General features: G+C 40.6%; 1 protein-coding gene across 4 annotated transcripts in view; it reads right to left on the reverse strand.

Annotated features, from left to right (window-relative positions):
* The window catches only part of TNIK (TRAF2 and NCK interacting kinase), a 478684-nt gene that overhangs the window by 398903 nt on the left and 61621 nt on the right, over window positions 1–18160 (reverse strand). The gene's annotated exons all lie outside the window — the stretch shown is intronic.

Below are 18160 nucleotides of genomic sequence, written 5' to 3' on the forward strand. Positions count from 1 at the left end.
TATATACAAAGTCATATACAGGGATGAGATAGAGAAAGAGAGAGTGTAATGATAGGGAGTTCGCCTTTCACACAGATCATCCTGGGTTCAATCCCCTGCATCACATATGGGCAACCCAGATACTATATCTTGAATACAGGTAGAAATTAGTTAAGGAACATAAAAAATGCTAATGAAATCTTGTTAGTTTAGAGGAGATAATAATTACTTTCAATTGGCGAAAAGCCAGGGATTGAGCCCAAAAGACAGAATTTGGACTTCTGCAGACAGTAAGAGATACCAGTAGCAAAACTAGAAATGGGGTAGGAAAGTAGCAGAGGTGGAGGTACAGTGGATACCAGGTCTATTCACTGTGTCAGACTGATGACTGTGAGGAATTGGATGGAGCCAGCAAGAACAGATAGAAGGAAACACCAGAAGCTCCCATAATATAACAAGGGTCCCACCTAAGGAAAAACATACAGACAAAACCAATTTGGGAGATTTCTCCATGTAAAAACAATTAAATCCTTCATCTATCAAAAAACATCCAGGCACGATTTCAACATCTTGCTAAGAAAATACAAATATCATAAGCAAAAATCATTTATGAGCACCCTTTAATCTCCTAAGAGAAGATATTTACAACCATTGTATTGGACACAAGAATTACTGCCCTATCTGTCCAAGGAGGGAGGTTCCAATCCTTCCGTTTGATGTTTCTCGATACAGACAGTGGCTGTCTCACTTAAACATGTTGTGGCATGCCCATATAAGTCGCAGTCCTAGGAACCTTAGGGAAAAAGTCACTTTATCATTGTATCTCTGGGCTGGCGACAGCAGTTTCTACCGCCTCCCTCAACTCCTGTCTCCTAGCTAGCTCAGTGCACTTTCTCAGATTGCACAAGTCTAAACACATGGGGAATGTGAAGAATGCATCTGACTTTGGCAGAGCCCGTAGAAGTGCCCCAAATGGTGAGAACTGAAGCAAAACAGCCACCGAAGCAAAATGCAGTCTTGAGGTCAGTCCAGACCCAGCTGCCCTTGTCTCTTAGACATTCCTGGCTGGAATCCCACTGAACAAATGTCATGGAAGAGCAGACCAGACGTACCGAGGGTCAGAAAACACCCAGCTGCAGCAGGAGAGAGCAGTCATCAACAACTTAGGAGAAGCACACAAACAGCAATTTCCTCCCAGGAGGGCCCGTAAGGGCAGACATGTCAATTATCCCTGGGTATTTATTTTCAATTACGGCATGATTTTACATTGATGTTTATTTATTTATCTTTAGTTACAAGTTTTGGTGTTCTTTTAATTTTAACGAAATTTTATTCATTTGTCATTGGTTTACAACACTGTATAATATCAGGAATAGTACCACACTTCAATGTGTGTGTATGTGTGTATGTATGTGTATGTGTGTGTGTGTGTGTGTGTGTGTGTGTGAACACATGTATCACCAAAATTTAGTGCCATCACTTTACCCAAATGCCTCCCATGCCCATTCCTCACTCCCTCCTTCTCCTGGTATACACCCTTTTGGTAACCAATACATTTTCGCAATCTAATTTCAAAATCTACTTCTTAAACCATATGATGCTCCCATCAGTGGTCAACGTGTCCACAAAGTTTCCATGATCTGACTTTAAATTGAAATGAAATAATGCCACCCCTTAGAGCAGTATCTTTAATCAGCCATATCCAAATTTCCCCAAAAAACTTCTACAGAGATTGTTATACCAACAGATGGACAAATTCCAGGGAAAACAATCAACTTGCTTCTTTGATGATATGCAAAATTTATCAACTATGGGCAGCTATTAACTTAGAGGTCACAGATAAAGATCAATTATCAGGTATTTTATTTAAAATCCATGTAGAACACTGCTAGAAAAGTCTCATTCATTCTTTTGACAAACACTAACACTTCATTTCCATTCTAAAAATATAAATTTCTTCCCACATGTTAACATCTCTGGAATCAAGATATATTTGAAAATAAAGATATTTTCCCTTTCCTAGCAAAGAAAATAAAAGGCACATCAACTAATCCCTCTTAACTGAGTACATCATGTTTTTCTTTTGATTTTTTTCCTTTCCTCTCCAATGTATCCTTGAAGCATACTATCAGAGTAACTTCTCTAGGGAAAATACCGTCATGTTACCCATCTCCCTGTTTTGGGTGATATAATGAATCCCTTTCATCTCTGGGCAAAAGGGAATAAAGGCATACAGCAGCACTGTGGTCTCAGTATCATTTACTCTTGATTTTGCCCAATTAAGAATGTCTTCTTCAACACACAGTATGGGAGCAACAAAAGTCAGATGCAACAGAACTAGAGAATTGGTCCACAGTATTTAGCTTATGGGGTGATGGTGGGAACTGGAAACAAAGGGAACTTGGGGACCTTGGTGGAGAAAAGTGGCTATCCTGGTGAGAGGTGTGGTGCTGAAACTATGTATGAAACTACCACTAACAGTGGTATAAATCACCATACCTCAATTGAAAAATATTTAGGGAAGAATGTCTTCTTCAACAAACCAAATTTCTATTAGCTTCCCCTCCTATCTGATTCATCACAATACCAACTCCCTAAATCCCTTTCTTTGACTTCTCTTCCTCCCCAAGACTGAAATAAATGTTCAGTTTTTTTTATCTTACAGTCCTAATGTCTTATTATAACATTTTAACACTCTAATTTGGAGGACTGGATTTATATTCCCTCCTAGACCATGATTTCTGAAAAGGCGAAAGTCCTTTGCCTTACATTTCTGATACAAAAATCCTTGGAACACTGCCCAGCACAGAGCTAGAGATCAAAACGTATTTGTTGAAAGGACAGAGTAACAAATCTCATGGCAATCTCCTTTTGGCTCACAAGAAGACTCATGAGTTCACAAAGTCCATGAATTTGAGAGGTCATCGGCAATCAGATAGTTTTGCACATCTCGCTTACACTTACGTCTCAGGTCTCCTTACTCCAAACACAGTGAATCAAGACTGATGGTTTCTAAGTTTCTTTCAACTCTAAAATGTTTTTTTATAATGCAATAAAAATGATCTGATGTTCTGCTTATCTGGCATTAATCAAAAACTGCAATCCACTATGAAGCGCCCTTTTGAAAATGGATTATCCAGTTGGCAAAACTGCCTCTACTTCAACATCTCAAGATTTTGCATTGGGGAAAGAGGGAATACATCTAATGCCAGGGGGAAAAATGTCACTTGATAATGCTTACCCGGTAAAATTTTATATCTAGAAAACAATTACTCTGTGTGTGTATGTGTGCACACCTGTACATGTGTCAGGGATTGAACCCAGGCCCTCGAATACGCATAGCATGTTTTCTACCATAGAATTAGATCCCTTACTTCCAAACACGCTTTTCCCTTCAATACAACTTGAAAATATGCTTAATAAAGTGATCTTGACAGATGCAAAAATAAAAATATTAGTGATTCTCAAGAATCAGGGACGCTGTCTCGTTTGCCAAGGCAACAAAAATCAGATGGGCTGGACACGTAATGAGATTTGGAGACGACCGCTGGACTAGAGCCATTACCGACTGGATTCCACGGGATGTTAAAAGACCATATGGCCACCAACCTACAAGATGATCAGACTTCTTCGTCAAGACCCTGACCAATCGGTTTAAGGATCTTCGTGTTCCTAGAACGAGCAGATGCCACTGGACTACACTAGCACAGGATAGGGATGAATGGAGACATTACCGGTGCCCGCTTGAGCAAATCGATAAGTAACGGGATGTCAAGTGATCAAGTGATTCTCATTTTACGGAGAGCATGTTTTCATATCATAGTGTCTTATGAGAGAAACCTTAAGAAGCATGGAGTTTATCTCATAAAGCACACAATATAGTCAAAGTTAACATAGTTGTTAGAAAGTAAAGACTCCAATATTGCTCTGAATGGGAATTCCCAGTCATTCCTTTATTAACCAGCTTTCTCACTCTGAACACTTTTCTTAATCTAAACCCTCAATTTTTTCAGCAATCCATAGGGATTATCATAGACATCTCAAAGCATATCTCTAGAAATTAAATTAAGAGTTTCAGAAAAAGCTCCTCTAACAGTGCTTGGCATTAAACAGGCCAAGTATATAAAGTGATATGTTCCAACAGGAGATGATGAAAAAAGAAAAACACTGATGCTATGTGAAGGATTAATTTACGTTGGTCAAAACACAATTTTCCCATTTACTGATTCTTTTCACACCAGTGGCAGTAAATAGTATAGAACTTTTGGAGACACCAAAATAACTGATGTTTTACTATTAGCACTTTTCAAATAATTTCTCCTTAGACTGTCACCTCTTGCCAACTCAAAACAGACTTCACAACTGCAAGTTTCTACTGTGTAGTTCTAACATTGCAATAATTTACCCGAAGAGGTGTGAAACAGGTCAATGTGCAGAGCTAATAGCATCAAAATGTTGTTTAGGGAGAAGGAATGAGGATGGTGGAATTGTTTCTGCAGTAGGAAAGTATGTAGGCTGCTGATGAGGGGGTAAGTGACTTGAGGTGCCATATCTTCTACCTCCAAAGCGGTGTGCAGAAGAGGGACTATACTTTAATAAGTGACAGAATAATAGAATTTATCCTGACCCACATCTGCCCAGATCCTCTGGAGCAAGCCCCGATTCTCAGCACATTTCTCCTCATTCTTCCACTTGCCCCAACATCAGACTACCTGAGCATTTCCTATGGCACATGAAGGCAAATGAATGAACCTGCTGACCCAGGACCTGAAGTCAAGTTCCTGACCCAATCCCTCAGGAAGGGATTGTCAAAGCAGACCTGTCACTTATATGTCAGTATGGCTGAAACATTCTGCCTAGATAACACCTACAGAGCTGCATCATAGTTCCCATGACTTATCACATCACCATCACTGTTCCAAAGTTTTGTACCTGTCATTCCCTTCCCCCAAAAAACCTTTCCCTCTCTGTAGCACTGTAGCACTATCCTCCCATTGTTCATCGATTTGCTCAAGTGGGTACCAGTAACGGCTCCACTGTGAGACTTGTTACTGTTTTGGGCACATCAAATATGTCACGGGTAGCTTAGCAGGCTCTGCTGTGCAGGTGGGATACTCTCGGTAGCTTGCCGGGCTCCCTGAGAGGGGCGGCATCGAACCCAGGTCAGCCGCGTGCAAGGCAAATGCCCTACACATTATGGTATCGCTCCGGCCCTCCCTCTATGTAAACTGAAATATTTCTAATTCTTCAAATTCAGTTCAGCACCAACTGTATAGCCTAAGTTCCCCCGGTCTATAAAATTTCTTGGTTCCATTAATTGGAAACTTATTTCTCTGTGCCCTTAAAAAGAATCTGATTGGGGGCAATGGACCCTCTCCGTATCAATTTCCTACACTGGAAGTATGACCAGCGAGGGTCTTTTCATTTTTGTTTCCCCTGAAAATAAGCACAATTCCTGACAAACAGTAGGCATTTCACTGTTGTTCTCTGAAGTAATTTAGAACTTAACTAAAACAGAAAATTCAGAACCAGCAGACAGGGATTTATTTTGAAGTATATGTTTTCAATTTCACCTGTGGCAAGGTTTTCCATTTATGGCTTCCTGAAATAATTCTTTGAAGGTTCTTTCTGAAATTCAACATGCAGTAATAGGAGATCTCAAGCAGCTGTGAACAGCAGGATGAGAATTCCCTCAGCCCCTGAACTAAACTAAACTAAACTAAACTAGCTCTTGGAGGCTAGTTTAGCTGGCAGCCAATCATTTAAAAAGTACTGGTCTCACCCTCAACCCCAGGAACATTCAGTATTTTCCTATGTCCTAAAGAAATCATCAGCAATGCATGAGCAATTTATGTTTAAGGTTATTAAAGGCAGCATTATTTATAAGAGCACAGATTAAAAACAACCTAAATGTTCAATGACAGGAAATTGACTAAATAAATTATGAACATCTCATTACTAGAATAGTAGGCAACCATTAAAAGTAATCATATTGGTAAAAAATTTCATGAAATAATAAAGATTGTTATAAAAACATCAGAACAATAGTGCCATAAAAGTATTTAAGCAGATATACATGCATTTATACCTGGGTTGGAGCGATAGCACAGCGGGTACGGCTTCTGCCCTGCATGTGGCTGACTCGGCCGACACGGGTTCGATTCCTCCGCCCTTCTCAGAGAGCCTGGCAAACTACCGAGAGTATCTCGCCCGCATGGCAAAGCCTAGCAAGCTACCCGTGACGTATTCAATATGTCAAACACAGTAACAACAAGTCTCACAATGGAGACGTTACTGGGTGCACTTGAGCAAATCACTGAACAACAGGAGGACAGTGCTACAGTGCTACATGCAGTTATAAATATATAGTTCGATACAAACAATTTAGAAAAAATATATAAATAAGAGTTGTAATAAATGAGACAACTAGAAGAAAACAAACCATGTTTAATGGTATCCAGTCTGAGTGATGACATACTGTGATAATGAAATTGATTTTATTCCCCATTCATTTTCAGTATTTTTCAAGTTACCTATAATTAGCATTGGCTTATTACTGTATGGATAGCAGGGAAGAAATAATAACAAAATTAAAGTAGACGAAATTGAAGAATGCTGACTTATTTTGTTTCCAGCATCTCCTAAGTGTCGGCCAGGCTTTGGGAAGGAGATTCGGAGTCAGGGTCCTGGTCTATATTCTCAACACTCAGGAACTCACAATAAACTATACACACAAGCAGTGCTGTAGCTTCCTGCAAGTGCACCACTCAAAGACAACCTGGGATGGGCTTATTTTCTTGAGAACACACCTATGACCCATGGTTCTTTTACCATTCTAGGAATGGTTTCAAGACCTAGAATGGTTTTCTTCTGAGTTAGCATACAAATACATAAGAAATCACACCAAACCCTTTCCCGGATTTTCTTTTTCATTTTATTCAGAGAAAAGGTAAGATTAAGACCCCTGCCAGAGAGATATATTATCCTGAACAGTACTTTTTAAAAATTAAAGTTCTACTTTATTCTTAACATTGACAAAATTTAATTTTTGGAAACACTCAAAACAGGGAAGAAATTGAGAACAGGACATGTAGAAGGATGTCATGAAAGATGGCGAAAGATGAACTCCTGAGATTAAAGTACCTCACAGAGACTGAAATAAGAATGATCCCAAATCACATTTTGGATAAGTTCTAGAGAGGACTGATGATCTTCACTAGAAAAATCCAGGTAGGACCAAAGTGAGAAGTACTTTTTGAAGGTTCCTCTGAGAATGGCAACAGAAACCGACCTGTGGTCATCATGTCAAGAGTAGAGTCTACCCAAGAAGCTACAGTGAAGAATACAGGGGTAGAAGGTGCAATGGAAAAGGCAGAACAGATGGGGAAAATGGGGAAGAAGTCTAGTCCTGGAAAAAGAAAGGAGAGGCTACAATCAGAGCCTAGGTAAAGCATAATATTTGACAAAAGAACCATATTTCTTCAGGGGTATGACCCATTGTGTCTTACACAGTTAGGTTACAGCCCTCACATACCTGGACCAGCACTAGACCTGCCAAACACTCATTTGGGACATTTAATTTCTCTGTAAACTTGGCCCCAAGTTGTTGGGGTCTGGCCAAAGGCACAGCAGCAGTTTGGGGGTATCTGGAAATCTGAACACACCATCAGGCTGCTGATGCACTCACCCCACAGGTACAGGATGACCTGCTGGCTTCACCAAACCCCCCAATCAGTGAATAAGCACTTATACAATGATGACCACACTCAGCTGTGACATAGAAAAGGTGCCGAGTAGGCCACACTCTCTAGGTATGTATGGCTGCACTCCACAATGTTTGCACAATCATGGAATCTCCTAACAATGTTCTCAAGATCAAGTGAGATGCAAATGATCAGGTAAATCTAAATATATGAGTTTCAGGAGAAATTTACACATAAAAGCTGGAAATGATTTACTATGGACCCCATGGGCTGCTAAATAAGGCATTTAAACATAGCCCCATGTCTTTTGCAGAATGTAAACTATGTGTTTACTATAGTTGTCACTGCTGTTATCACTGTTATTCTTTTCTGGAACCAAGCAGAATGATCCTTATTTCTTAAGCACCTACCTATACAATGTAAGTCAGCAGTTACTCCTCAATTAACGGGAAAATTCAGAAACTACATCGGGTGTTAAACCTGTCAAACAAAGATGTTAATAACCATATCTCTGTAGGTTACGATTTATGCTTACATTTGAATAGTTGGTGGTTGAGTATTCTTGTCATAAGGATTAAAGATAACTAGTCCCATTTTTTACTAAAAATGTAGCACTCCAAAAGACTACAAATATTTGAATAAAAATAATGTTCTTGCTAGGAAGTCTATCTAATGTAGTTTGAGAGTAAGACATTCTGAGTCTGAGTATTCCATTATTGCTACCCCCACTTCACTTAAAAAAACGTTTTTGGAGGTTGGCAAATACACATGCAGAACAAAATTAAGATAGTGAGGCAAGCTGAAAAAAAAACTAATTTGTATTTGGTGCCCAATAGAAATGACTTACAGGACATGCGTGAAAGAAATCCCTTTCTTGATCCTAGTGGAGGATTGTCATTTTGACTATGAATCGTTTGGAAGTGAAGTCAAAGAGGGAAGTGGGATCATTAGTATAACCTATGGTGCACAATGAGATTCGTGCCTTCTTGTCTCGGTCAGACCAATGATGTCGTACTTGATCATTCGCGCTTGTACCATCAGGTCCTCGATGGATGCATCTGATGCTAGCGTACGTGCATTGAAAGTACAGACGATCATTTTTGTCTTCCTTCGTTGTGGCAGCCTAGGTCGGCCTTGAGATTTTGTCGGCCTCTCCTTTCTCATCCTTCTCACTGTTCTTCCTGCATTAACATATGCCTCAGAGACCTGGGCCCTACGCAAACAGGATGAGAATGCTATTCAGGTCTCCCAAAGAAGAATAGAAAGAGCTATGCTTGGAATATCACGTTTCACTCAAATGAGAGAAAGAATCCGGAGTTCTGACATCCATCAACGATCAAGGATCAGGGACGCTGTCTCATTTGCCAAGGTGTCGAAAATCAGATGGGCTGGTCACGTAATGAGATTTAAAGACGACCTTTGGACTAGAGCTGTTACTGATTGGATTCCACGGGATGTCAAAAGACCGCGTGGCCGCCCACCTACCAGATGGTCAGACTTCTTCGTCAAGATCATGAACGATCGGTTTGGGGCCCTTCATGTTCCCGGAGCGAACAGATGCCATTGGGCTACACTAGCACGCGACAGGGACAAATGGAGACGTTGCTGGCGCCCACTCGAGCAAATCGACGACTAACGGGAAGTTAAGTGATTAAGTGATTAAGTGATGGTGCACAAAACTAAGAAATAAATGCTTGTATTGCTATTAAGTGTAAAAATTCTTTTCTTTCATAAATTGAGAGTCATATAGTGAACAGTGTCTCAAATACTAAAAGTACTACATCTTATAGTAGTACTTCATCATTGATTACAGCTTTCTGGGACCAAAGAGATATTGCAATGCAAAAAGTGATTGTCTTGAACACAGTCAACCCAAGACTGATATTTAACATCACATGAGGTATCTGGTACCACTACGAGTCACCCTGAAGCACAGAGTCAGGAGTAAGTTCTGTGCATAGACTAGTATAGCAAGTAGTGTGTTTACCTTGCACATGGGCAATCTGAGTTTAATCCCTGGCACCGCTCCTCCCCATGGTTTCTTCATCCCCACCAAGAATGATCCCTGAGCACAGAGACAAGAACAGGATGCAGGGGCAGGTTTGGGGCGGGGGAGAGGCGAGCAGGAGGGAAACCAGGGCCATTGGTGGTGGAAATTGTGTACTGGTGAAGGAACATGTGTTGGAACACTGTATGACTTGAGATGCAATCACGAAAAACTTTGTAACTGTGTATCTCATGGTGATTCAATAAAACTAAATAAAATAAAAATGTCTAATTTGAAAAAAAAAAAAGTTGTGAGTGCTGCCAGTATGCCCTCAGAAGGAGGAGGAGGAGGAGGAGGAGGAGGAGGAGGAGGAGGAGGAGGCCGAGGAGGAGGAGGACGAGGATGAGGAGGATGAGGACGAGGACGAGGAGGGAGGACGAGGAGGATGAGGACAAGGAGAAGAAGAAATTATTTTAATTAGAAGAAAGAAAATAATTCTACTAATCCTAAATGTATTGAGAGGTCAATTCACACACTGGGTAAGAAGGTAAAAATAAGAGAGTATATAAAAAAGACTAAACAAACTCACCATGTTCACTACAACATTGTTTACAGCAACCAAGATAAGGGAATATACAAAGAGTCTTTAATGAACAAGTAAATAAATAAAATATTGTATACATATACAATGGGATATTATTCAGTCACAAAAAAGAAATTTGCCATTTGTGACAACATAAACAAACCTAAGAACATTATGATAAATATAATAAAACAGTAATATAAATTACAGTGTAACCTCATTTATATCAGAAATCTATGGAAAACAAAAACCAAATTTATATATGAACAGAACAAATAGATTAGTGGTTACCGTAGGTTAAGGAGTATGGAGCTAGGCAGGATGAGAAAGGAGCTTTTAAAAGTGCCAACTTGCTCTTGTACAATAGATAAGTCTTGGGGATATAAATTGTAACATGTTGACTTCAATTAATAGTATTGCATAATTTTTTTGAAAATCTCTAAAAGAACTATATGTTGAGAGTTCTCATCACAAGGAAAAGGTTTCATAACTGATAATGGGCATTAGCTAGAATAGCCCAGTGGGTAGGGCGTTTGCCTTTCATGCGGCCAGCCTGGCAGACTCGGGTTCAATTCCTCCACCCCTCTTAGAGAGACTGGCAAGCTACCGAGAGTATTTTGCCCTCATGGCAAAGCCTGGAAAGCTACCTGTTATGTAATCGATATGCCAAACACAGTAACAACAAGTCTCACAATGAAGATGTTACTGGGCATGCTCGAGCTAATCGATGAACAACGGGAGGAAAGTGCAGTGCAGTGCAGCACACTTTTATAGAGACATATGTATACATATATACAACCATTAAATTAATATATTCCAATTAAATTTAAATTATTTTTAAAAACAGCCTTGTGCTAGAAAGGGGTGTGTGAATTACTATAATCAAGCAAATAAGAAACTAAAAATACTGACTACTTACAGAGGAAGAAGAATGAGAGGAATATTTTAATGAACTTACTAAGATATGCTTCTAGTGTTATTTTAATTTTTGAACCAGGCAAATCAATACGTATTCAAAAATTTAAAATGTTAGGGGCTGGAGCAATAGCACAGTGGGTAGGGTGTTTGCCTTGCACACGGCCAACCTGGGTTCAGCTCCCAGCATCCCATATGGTCCCCGGAGCACAGCCAGGAGTAATTCCTGAGTGCAGTGCCAGGAATACCAACTGTGCATCACTGGTGTGACCCACAAAAAAAAAATTTAAAGTAAAAAAGTTGGGCTGGAGAGATAATACAAAAGGCAACATACTAGCTTTGAGTGTGGCTCACCCAGGGTCCATCCTCAGCATCCCATATGCCCCCTCCCCCAGCCCACCAGGAATGATCCCTGAGCACAGAGCCAAGAGTAGGCCCTGCACACCGTGAAATAAAGCAAAAAAGTAAGTATTTTAAAGAGAGAGAGAGCGAGCGAGCGAGAGAGAGAGAGAGAGAGAGAGAGAGAGAAAGCGAGAGTAGCTAGGATCAGTTTTTATATTCATGGTCATTTGTATGTTCGTGGTTTTACTTGTTTCTGCATTTACTTTCTGCATCATTCACAGCTCAGAGAATAAATGGAAAAATTTCAAGAAACCTTGGAAATATAAGCAATGAAGATGAAGAAGTAGGTGAGACATTTTCAATTTAGGAAAATACAAAGCCCAGCTTGTTACCTTTTTAAAGGTGTGTTGGCTATGTACTTTGAAGTGTACAGAAATCAAGCCTGGTAACATGTCGGTTTCATGAGGTAAGTATGCAAATTGTGAGCAAGGTAACTTCATAAAACTGGACTCATGATAGATTGCTTAGCAACCCTGACTCCTTCCTGCCCACCAAATGCCAATATGACACACTCCCCAGCCCACCCCCAATTCAGAGTGAAAACGAAAAATGCCCTTCTCCCATACTTCTTATTTCCAATTATCTAACCTTGACTGAGAACCACTGTAAGGAAGAAGGAAAAAGAATTCAAACTCAAACCTGCCAACTTCTTGCCCTAACACAGCAACTAATATTGATCAGCTCATTAACTTAATGAATTTTCATAACACATTACTTAAGAAATCATGAGCAAACCAATCTCACAAATGTTTGGCTGTTACTAAAGATAGTTTTTGCCTTGAGTTAAAAACAAAACGAAAAACCCTTAGCTAAAGAAAATTTGAAGAATCTAGAATCCCTGCCAGCCTTCAGTCTAAATGGCTTCACAACTGTAGAGTGCACATTTTAGTTTTTTTTTTTAAGTTCATATATGTTCTCTCGTTGATTATGCTAATTCCCTTAAGAGTTCTGTTAAGAAAAACATTATTTTGTTCATTTTTACAGACAGGGATTATAAGCCTTGGCAGTTTTTTTTTCTTTTCTTTTTTCCAAACTTCTAATTGACAGATTTTGGAGTAGAAATCAGAACTTTCTTTCGGCAGGGTAGTAGTTTCCCCACTAAGTTGTAATACTCAGTATTTCCTCTAGTCAAATCTACAAAACATTGGTTCAATTCAAACCCTGAACACAATAATTATGAATTTCAAACCCAGCATCTTCTGTTTAAATCATTAGGCCTGATGTAATTGTCCTCAGAATGACATGGCCTGAAAATCAAGAAAACAGAGTACATAAGCATACATGAATTGGCAGAGGTGGGTAACTGTCTGTTGGGCTGGAGCGATAGCACAGCAGGTAGGCATTTGCCTTGAACGTGGTCGACCTGGCCGACCAGAGTTTGATTCCTCTGCCTTCAATTCCTCCACCCCTCTCAGAGAGCCCAGCAAGCTACTGAGAGTATCTCACCCGCACGGCAAAGCCTGGCAAGCTACCCTTGGCGTATTCGATATGACAAACACAGTAACAAGAAGTCTCACAATATTACTGGGCCCACTCAAGCAAATTGATGAACAACGGGAGGACAGTGACAGTGACAGTGACAGGCACTGTCTGTATTGCATTTAACGAAGAGAAAGGACTAACCAGTGTGCTAAAGGTCAAACACAGGTAGTAGCAGGGATATAGGCAGTAAAGCTATGGGGTAAATTTCTCATTGAGTTTACTCAAAGATAAATCACAAGAAAAGTGAAAAGGCTGAAAGCTTTAGATATATAATGCAACATTCTCTGGGCTTGTAAATAGCATTTAAATCAACATCCCTCACAAAACACATTTTGGTTGATTTATGAAAGTGACCAAAGTATATAGAAACATCCAAGTAACTACTGGCTCTTGTCATAGTAGTCAATATTTCATATCCTCAAGTACAGAATATTGAATGTTATCAAATTTCTACTCCAATAATAATACTTCTATAAAATACAAGGTAAGGTGTAGTAATTTCTACTACACGAAATTTCTAGTTTCCCATATATACCTTATAAAGAAAAAAGAAGTAAATATACAAAGAACTCACAGACACCAATTTTATAAAGTATCACAACAGAAATAACATAGAGGAAAATATTAAGTAAAACAACAGTCTGAAAATATTACATCCATTGAATCCAAACAATTTCCAAATAGAAATAGAGAAACTAACTCTATTATATTCCAATGTAACAGTTGTGATTGTTGTAAGCAACAACCAAAGCAGAACACCAACACATTTTCTCCTGTACATTCTGTAGAGTGCCCCAAAATTCCATTTTATTTCTTGTTGGAGTACACAGAGCTTAGGTTTATCAGGTTACACCCATCACAGTGCTCCCCAGTCATTCCCATTACTTTGTCTGTCTGTAACTACTTCTATGCTCTCTTGCCCAACCAATTCGTAAGGTCTCATCCTTCTTAGACACTGAAGCTGTACTGTAAGTTAATATTGCCTTTCTCCCCCATTAATTTCTTTTATTCTTTTTAATGTTTTATTGAATCACAGTGAGATACAGTTACAAGGTTGTTCACGACTGGGTTTCAGTTACATAATTTTCCAACACCCATCCCTTTACCAGTGTCTATTTCCTACCAGTGATGTTCCCAGTTTCCCACCCGCCCACCTCTACAAGCTCTGTGGCAGGCACTGTTCTTTCTTCCTCTTCTTCTTCTTTCTTCCTCTTATTTCTTCTTCTTCTTTTTCCCTTTCTTCTTTCTTCCCTTCTTCTTCTTCTTCTTCTTCTTCTTCTTCTTCTTCTTCTTCTTCTTCTTCTTCTTCTTCTTCTTCTTCCTCCTCCTCCTCCTCCTCTACTCCTCTTCCTCTTCCTCCTCCTCCTCTCCCACCTCATCCTCATTCTCATCCTCCTCTCTGTGTCTGTCTCTCTCTCTTCTCTCTCTCTCTTTCTCTCTCTCTTTCTCATTTTAATCAAATTTACCAGAATTGTAAGAGTACGATACCTTGCTAGTAAACACCACCTAAAAAAAAGTTTCATGGGCCGGAGCAATAGCACAGCGGGCAGGGTATTTGCCTTGCAAGTGACCGACCCAGGTTCGATTCCCAGCATCCCATATGATTCCCCGAGCACCGCCAGGAGTAATTGCTGAGTGCATGAGCCAGGAGTAACCCCTGTGCATTGCCGGGTGTGACCCTCCCAAAAAAATTCATGAGCATTCATCAGCAATAGTAAGGTAGAACACCAAAATGGTCAGGTACAGGACCAAATACCAAGCACAGGTAAAAAGGAGCACATTGGGGACAAGTACAAATTCTAGAAGCCTGTGCTTATTTCTTAAGACCCTACCTGTGTATAATCAAAGATCTACACAGTTAAGAATGGAAAGGAGGGGCCAGAGTAAGCAGTAGCATAATGATAGGGCATTTGCCTTGCATGCAGTAGACCTGGGTTTGATTCCTGGTATCCTATATGGTCTCCCAAGAACGTTCAAGAGTAATCTCTGGGTATAGAGCCAGGATTAACACCTGAGCATCATTGGGTGCAAACAAAAACAAATTAACAAAAAGAATGGAAAGGACCAGAAAACATACAGAATTGATAATACTCTGGGTGGCCTAAACTTTGCAACAATTTATCATGGCAGTTTGATAAGGATCATAACAAAATACAATTTCTATTAAAAAATACTATTCCTCCACCCCTCTTGGAGAGTCCAGCAAGCTACCGAGAGTATCTCGCTCGTAAGGCAAAGCCTGGCAAGCTCTCTGTGATGTATTCGATATGCAAAAAAAAATAACAACAAGTCTCACAATGGAGACGTTACTGAATCTGCTGGAGCAAATGGATGAACGGGAGGACAGTGCTACAGTGTTACTATGTTAGTGGTTGCTTATTTGTGAGAATAAAAGTAACAGAATAAACCTAAGATCTCCACTTATGTTTATGGTCTTTAACTGGTATGAATTCTATATCTACATTAAAAAAGATGAAAGCGGAGGAGTTGGAGCAATCACACAGCAGGTAGGGTATTTGCCTTGCACGCGGCTGACCCAGGTTCGATTCCCAGCATCCCATATGGCCCCCTGAGCACCGCCCAGGGTAATTCCTGAGTGCAGAGCCAGAAGGAACCCCTGTGCATCGCCGGGTGTGACCCAAAAAGCAAAAAAAAAAAAAAAAGATGAAAGCGGAAAAGTCTACCCAGAAAAATAAAATGTCTTAGGGGTATTTCCCACAAGAGTTGAGGAGTTTTTGCAAGAGCGAAGTTTTGGTCATTCTGTCCTGAAAGAGTTTCTGTAGACCAGACAACCAGCGCCTGCTCATGGAAGGTTGCTACAACAGACAGCTTCAACAAAGTCCATCAGAGTTCCCCTACAGCTAGGGATAGAGTTCTGGGTTCCAGGGATAGAGTTTCTGTACACTCTAGGGCAGATGTCACCAGAGAGTCAGAGTGGGCCGACCTACATGATACTCTGATAGAACGCTTCAGCTACCCCTACACTTGTATCACTCTCCCAGCATGTCACATCCCTTGGCTTCAGGTAGCTCTGGAGCACTGCCCTCCTGTTGTTCATCAAATACTACGCCATGGGGAGCTTGCCAGGCTCTGCCATGCGGGCCGGATACTCTTGGTAGCTTGCAGGGCTCTCGGAGAGGGACGGAAGAATCAAACCTGGGTCAGCCGCCTGCAAGGCAAAAACGCCCTACCCCAACTCTGTGCTTTTGCTCCAGCCCTGGCCATCAGGTAAGAACGATAATTGTACTGACCTCAGAGAGTTATTGTGACAATTAAATCAACTTGCGAAAGATTCTAGTACACACCCAACTAACCAGACACAGCAGCCCTCTCCCTCCCCCTCCCAACTTCCGTCTTGCCAAACCTCAGACCAGCAGAATGGTAAGCAAAGCGTTTCTCAATTTCACTTTTCTCCACTGAATGCTAAGCAAGGTTTAGGTAAGCGAAGTTTTAAAACCTGTGTTTCCCAAATTGAACAATACGACCCCCAGGGGGTCCTGGAACAACTGGAGAAACAGCAGCAGCCTCAGGTGAAAGTGGGGACAGTTCCTGTTTCCAGAGAGAAGGGAATGGGTGCTGAGTAATCTTTTTTTCTAAAACACAATTTGGAAGCCTTTGCTTTAAATAAATACACCAAATAAGAAGCGCCTTTGGTAGCATCACTCTGTCCTCCTTCCACAGAATAAAACAAAAGAAGTCTTGGGCAGTTCCCCTCGACTTCACTGTTTTCTTTCAACTGCTGATATACTTTTAGATGAGTATCTCCTGAGAGCAACTGAACTGTGCTTTACGGTTATTTTCATTTCGCTGCATTTAATTAATGTTTTTATTCCTCTATTCATACTCTAGGGTAAAATTGGGGAAAACCCAGAATTTCAAAAGTTAAAGGCAAGTATCTGTAGTAATACCTGAGAGTTCCTCATCCTTGAATCAATGATCCAAAAGGGACAGAAAATTAAAAAAAAAAACAGGTAATATATTGAAACAGATGGAAAAACATCAAGCCTAAAACACTATGAGTGCCTCTGAGATGAAACTTGCCTTAACAAATACCTCCATACCTAACCAAGGACCTGACACTGTGTAAAACAAACAAAAACATGATTCTAATCTACCAGAACACTGATAGATAAAAGAAACAGTTAAAAACCTAAATATAAGGGCCAGAGCAACAGCACAGAGGGTAGGGCATTTGCCTTGAACGTGGCCGACCCGGGTTCAATCCCCGGCATCCCATATGGTCCCCCAAGCACCGCCAGGAGTGATTCCTCAGTGCAAAGCCAGGAGTAACCCCCGAGCATTGCTGGGTATGATCCAAAAAAGAAAAAAAATAAAATAAATTGGCTTCTTAAAAAATTTTTAAAAAATTAAATATTAAACACACTAACATTCTCTGGGCTGGAGCGATAGCACAGCAGGTAGGGTGTTTGCCTTGCACGTGGCTGACACGGCCGGCAAACCGAGCTTGATTCCTCCGCCCCTCATGGAGGGCCTGGCAAGCTACCGAGAGTATCTCGCCCGCACAGCAAAGCCTGGAAAGCTACTGTGACGTATTCAATATGCCAAACACAGTAACAAGTCTCACAGTGTTACTGAGCCCGCCCAAGCAAACTGATGAACAACGGGAGGACAGTGACAAAGACAACATTCTCTAGCTGGTAGCATTTCCACCGGCTGATTCATAGAAGACTATAAGTGACTTTTAGACTATAGCTGTATATAGTCTTCAGTTCCAGCTATTCCAAATAAACAGGTCCCCAAAGGCCCCCGTAATTTCCATCATTATTACTATTGAGAAGATGATTAATTTGACAGACACAGACAAAGCCTTGAACTGGAATCTTATTCTATCAATTCCTTGAGCTCACACACACACACACACACACCAAGTGGGCTTCCCAACACCAATGCACTTAATTGTTAGGTCTGCCCAGAGATTGTGAAGCCTTTATATGCAGCTACACCACCACCCCGGGCTCCTGCCTGAATCCCTGGAACCCACAACAAAAGACTACCTACAGACTTGCCCCCAGTCAGCCAAGCCCCACCAGGCAGAAGCAGAACCTGATTCTGAGTTAACAGAACATCCAACCCCCAACCCACACCGCC

This window comes from Sorex fumeus, unplaced genomic scaffold, assembly GCF_029834395.1.
Source record: "Sorex fumeus unplaced genomic scaffold, SorFum_2.1 ptg000010l, whole genome shotgun sequence".
Taxonomy (NCBI): Eukaryota; Metazoa; Chordata; class Mammalia; order Eulipotyphla; family Soricidae; genus Sorex; species Sorex fumeus.